Genomic DNA, 5,728 nt, shown 5'->3' with positions numbered 1-5,728 from the left:
TCTGCAAAAAATGCCATTGGGATTTTGGTAGGATTACATGGAATCTGAGGATTATTTTGGAGAGTATTGCCATTTCAACAATATTAAGTCTTCCAATCCATGAACACAGGCTGTCTTTTCCTTTATTCTTGCTTTCTTTAATTTGTTTCAGCAATGTTTTCAATCTATAAATCTTTTGTCTCCCTTGGTTAAGTTTATTCTTATGTATTTTATTCTTTTTATGCTATTATAAGTAGATTTTTTTCTTAATTTATTTTGGATTGTTCATTGCTAGTGTATAGAAATACAAGTGATTTTTATGTGTTGATTTTGTAGCCTGCAACTTTCTGAAATCATTTATTAGCTCTAACAGTGTGTGTGTGTGTGTTCTTTAGGGTTTTCTACATATGATATCATGTCATCTTTGAACAAAGATAATTTTACTTCTTCCTTTCCAATTTGGATGCTTCTTATTTCTTTTTCTTGCCTAATTGTTTTAGTTAGAACCTTCAGCCCTATGTTAAATACAGTGGTGAAAATGGGTATTTTTGTTTGTTCCTGATCTTAAGAGAAAAACTTTCACTTTGTTCACCATTGACTATTATATTAGCTGTGGGTCTTTCAGATAAATTCTTTATCATATTGAGGAAGTTTCCTCCTACTCCTAGTTTATTGAGTACTTTTGTTTATCATGAAAAGTGAGTTTTGCCAAACACTTTTTCTGTACCAACGGCAGTGATCATGTGGTTTTTATCATTCATTTTGTTAATATGATATATTACATTAATTGATTTTTATTTATTAAACCACCCTCACATTGCAAGGATAAATCCCACTTGGTCATGGTGTATAATTCTCTTATTGTATTACTGAATTCAGTTTGCTGGTATTTTGTTGAGGATTTTTACATCTATATTTATAATGGATATTAGTCTGTGATTTTTTTTTCAAAATTTTATTTAAATTCTAATTAGTTAACATATAGTGTAATATTGGTTTCAGGAGTAGAATTTTGTGATTCACCACTTACATATAACATGCATTGCTCATCATAACAAGTGCCCTCCTTAACACCCTCATCCATTTATAGCCCATCCCCCACCATCTCCCTCCATCAATCCTCAGTTCATTCTCTATAGTTAAGAGTCTCTTATGGTTTGCTTCCCTCTCTCTTTTCTCCCCCTTCCCATATGTTCATATGTTTTATTTCTTAAGTTACACATTTGAATGAAATCATATGATATTTGTCTTTCTCTGACTGACTTATTTTGCGCAGCATAATACACTCTAGTTCCATCCACATCATTGCAAATGGCAAGATTTCATTCTTTTTGATGGCTGAGTATTATTCCATAGTATGTATATACCACATCATCTTCTTTACCCATTCATCAGTCAATGGACATTTGGGTCCTTTTTTCCATAATTTGGCTATTGTTGATAATGCTACTATAAACATTGGGGTGCATGTGCCCCTTTGAATCCATATTTTTATATCCTTTGGGTAAAATACCTCATAGTACAATTGCTGGGCCATAGGGTACTTATATTTTTAACTTTTTGAGGAATCTCCATATTGTTTTCCAGAGTGACTACACTAGTTTGCATTCCTACCAACAGTGTAAAAGGGTTCCCCTTTCTCCACAGCCTCACCAACATCTGTTGTTTGCTGAGTTGTTGATTTTAGCCATTCTGTCAGGTGCGAGGTGGTATCTCATTGTGGTTTTGATTTGTATGGTCTATAATTTTCTTTCTTTCTTTCTTTCTTTCTTTCTTTCTTTCTTTCTTTCTTTCTTTCCTTTCTTTTTTTGGTAATGTTTATTTTTGAGAGAGGGAGGCAGAGCACAAGTAGGGGAGGGGCAGAGAGAGAGGGAGATGCAGAATCCAAAGCAGGCTCTGGGCTCTGAGCTGTCAGCACAGAGCCTGATGTGGGCTTGAACCCACAAACTGTGAGATCATGACCTGAGCCAAAGTCAGACGCTTAACTCACTGAGCCACCCAGGCACCCCTATAATTTTCTTTTCTTTATAGTATCTTTGTCTGGTTTTGGTATCAAGGTAATTCTAGCCTCATAGAATTAGTTAGGAAATGTTTCCTCCTATTCAGTATTCTTGGAAGAGTTTGAAAATGAGTGGTGTTAATTTTGCTTTAAGTGTTGGGTAGAATTCACAAGTGAAGTCATCTGGTTCTGGGCTTTTCTTTGTTTGGAGGTTTTGATAACTAATTCAATTTCCTTACTTGTTTTAGGTCTATTCAGATTTTCTATTTCTTCTTGAGTCAGTTTTGGTAGTTTATGTACCTTTCAAATTTGTCCATTTTATTCATTGCATTTTGTTTTTTCTAGGTCCAGGGAAATCTCCCAAATTTAGCTAGAAGCTAAAATGATTATGATATATAAAATTTTTATTTTGGGAGTCTTAAAGTTTTCAGATAATGTTTTAATATCTAATGAATAGGTAAATAGGTTTTTGCCTGAGTAATGTGCTTAGTGCATAAATACTTAGTGTTTCTAGATTGCCCTTTTTGTGAGCATCCCAATTTCTAAGACACCTAGCTTTTATGTTAAGTATGTACTTTTATCAATGAAAGACTTTTAATGAGGGAATTCATAATTTTACTCTTCAAAAACATACCTAATATAAGAACCTGGATATAGGGCTGCAGCTCCCGCACTCGCAGCTGCCCGCCTGCCCCTCCCTCTCCTCCTACCAGTGCCACAGACCCGGAGCCACAGCCATGGACACCATGGCTTCTGGAGTTACAGTGAATGATGAAGTCATCAAAGTTTTTAATGATATGAGTAAGAAAATCTACACAAGAGGAGATCAAAAAAAGAAAGAAAGCCGTTCTCTTCTGTTTAAGCGATGACAAAAGACAAATAATTGTAGAGGAAGCAAAGCAGATCTTGGTGGGTGACATTGGTGATACTGTAGAGGACCCCGACACATCTTTTGTGAAGTTGCTACCTCTGAATGATTGCCGATATGCTTTGTACAATGCCACACTACGAAACAAAAGAGTCTAAGAAAGAAGACCTAGTATTTATATTCTGGGGTCCTGAGAGTGCACCTTTAAAAAGCAAGATGATTTATGCTAGCTCTAAAGATGCCGTTAAAAAGAAATTTACAGGTATTAAACATGAATGGCAAGTAAATGGCTTGGATGATATAAAGGACCGTTCAACACTTGGAGAGAAATTGGGAGGCAACTAGTTTCACTTGAAGGAAAACCCTTATAAAGTGCAAGTGCCATCTGGATCTTAAGGAGCTTCCATTTCTCCACCTCAATCAATTGAAATAGTGTTAGGTGTTTTTTGTTTCTGTTTTTGTTTTTTTTTTCTCTTCCCACTGGGTCCTTCCAATACAGTGAATGAAGGAAATACCATTCATGTAAGCAGCCTATCAGTGATTGCCATTAGACTGTTTAATACTGTTACTTTTATGTAGAACCCAAGGAATGCCTTCCCGTCATATTTTAGCCAAAACAACTGGTTATATGCCTCCCTTGCAGCAAGCACTACAATGAAAGTGATGGTCAATGTGAATAGCTTAGAATACTGCAAAGGGTAAGCTGATTGAATGCCTTGAAAGTATTATCCACTGGTCAGATGGTAAACTTTATTCAGTATTATTTATAGTTGCACTTGATTGCAGTTCTGTGAGGCTCGAGCATTCATACACCTCACCTGCCTCGGCAAGCCTATTTTTGTGACATGGCAGCACAGATATAACACTATGCATTGAAAGCACTTTTTTTGTAATGAGTTTAACTCACTCTCCCTCCCCCAAAAGGAATGCCAATTAAGTTTTGTTAACAGTGTCATCAACTTATCCTAGTACCTCAGTATTCATTCCTGTTACCTGCATATCTTAAAAGAAACAGCTGTTAATGCCTTTTTGTTTTCCATTGAGTGTACACTACTGAATAAGTGTAGGAGTTTATGTTTACCATGTAAGTTTGGCAACACTAAAAATATTTTGAATATCAGTCATGATGGCAATTTCTGTATAAAAGAGCCTTAAATGGAACATTGTTTTTGAGATCAAACTACCTACCCTCACAAAAATGGCCACGTTGCAATAAAAGTTGTGGCATATTACAAAAAAAAAAAAAAAAAAAAAAAGAACCTGGATATAAATAATGGAAAGAAGATCTTGGGTGGATAAAAATACTTATCACATAAGGTTTTTGGGTACTATAATGCATCAATTAAAGGATTTTATTATATTCCTTCTTCCTCATTTCAGCCATATGAATTACTTATCTTTCAATATTCAGCTTATAGATCATTTTATTCCTCAACCTTGATTTTTCCCTTTCAAAGGAGAGATAGGTGTGCCCTCCTGTGTGTGTCCATAGAAATTGTTTTTTCTCTTTTCATAAAGATGGCATATATTCATTATAGATAATTTTAATAACATAGAAAAGTTAAAAAAGATCACCTCAAATCCCACCATTTGGAGTTAAAGACTTGTACTGGTTCAGTGATCATTCTTTTAGAGTGGAGTTCAATCTTGATCTTGACCTCATGCATCTCTCTCTCTGTCTCTACACACACACACACACACACACACACACACACACAGACACGTACAAGCCTATGCAACCTAACAGAATAGCATGTAGAATGCACGTTACTTTGCAAACTGATTTCCTAAACATTTTTATGAAGATAAAAATAATATTTAATATTTAGGGGCATCTGGGTGGCTTAGTTAGTTAAGCGTCCGGCTTTGGCTCATGTCAAGATCTTACAGTTTTGTGAGTTCAAGCTCCATGTTGGGCTCTGTGCTAACACCTCAGAGCCTGGAGCCTGCTTCAGATTCTGTGTCTTCCTCTCTCTCTGCCCCTCCCCCGCTTGTGCTCTGTCTGTCTCTCTCTCAAACATAAACAGAAAATAATACTTAATTTTTATCATAAGCTAAAGCTTTAAATTTCTAGTAACCAAAGTGACATGGCAATTAAATTAGAGTTAATTTACAAGTAAGGGGTTTATGAAAAGCAAATAACGTTGTTTTATTAACTTTAATTTGTAAGGTCACATTTATAATACCCTTTCGCTTCTGTTCTGACTGAGGCAATTATCTAACTGTTGGTTGAAATAACTGTATGAACAGGAAGGTACAGCAGAGAGAAGTCTTCCTTTGACTGGTGAGTGAAGACAGGAGTCTAGATGAAAACCAGCCAACTCTGAAGGAGCAGAGGCAAAGGCACTCAGGTATGGAAAATATCCTTATCTTTATCTGCCCACTGGAAAGGGCTGTGTTGGAAGAAAAGAATTTGCAGTTCTCTCTTCTAAAACCTGCATTAGGAAGCACCTCCAATTTTTCAGTTTGAGAAATAGTAAGGATTTTGATTATAAAGAGTCATATAAGTAGTAAATCAATTTTAAAGAATAATTTTTAGAGCTATTTGGCCAAAAAGTTTTCTGTCCATTTACCCACAATTACCAAGATCAGTGTAATCAGATGGTAGCAGAGTCAATGTCTCTGTGCTACTCACCCTCCCAAACATTATTAATGGTAGGTTTTATTTTTATTATAATTTTTTTTTCAGTTTAGGGAACCTCAGCTGATTCTGGGGAACATAGGTTTATTGTAATGTGTTATTTTCCAACTTGTTTCTCCCATCAGCATCTGCTTCTGTGTCACAAAATTCAAGTGGACTGTGTCCAAATATAACCAATGACAGTATAGTTTATAATGGATATGGGGAGAAGTAAATGGCCTTTCAAAGAGAATTCAAAAAG

At 35.5% G+C, this 5,728-nt stretch overlaps 1 pseudogene; it reads left to right on the top strand.

The window, feature by feature from the left end:
* The first annotated feature begins 2,712 nt into the window (after positions 1 to 2,712).
* On the top strand, positions 2,713 to 4,078 carry LOC122481425 (annotated as a pseudogene).
* The last annotated feature ends 1,650 nt before the right edge of the window (positions 4,079 to 5,728 follow it).

This window comes from Prionailurus bengalensis, chromosome C1 (assembly GCF_016509475.1).
Source record: "Prionailurus bengalensis isolate Pbe53 chromosome C1, Fcat_Pben_1.1_paternal_pri, whole genome shotgun sequence".
Classification (NCBI taxonomy): domain Eukaryota; kingdom Metazoa; phylum Chordata; class Mammalia; order Carnivora; family Felidae; genus Prionailurus; species Prionailurus bengalensis.
This window is presented reverse-complemented; position numbering and strand designations above follow the sequence as displayed.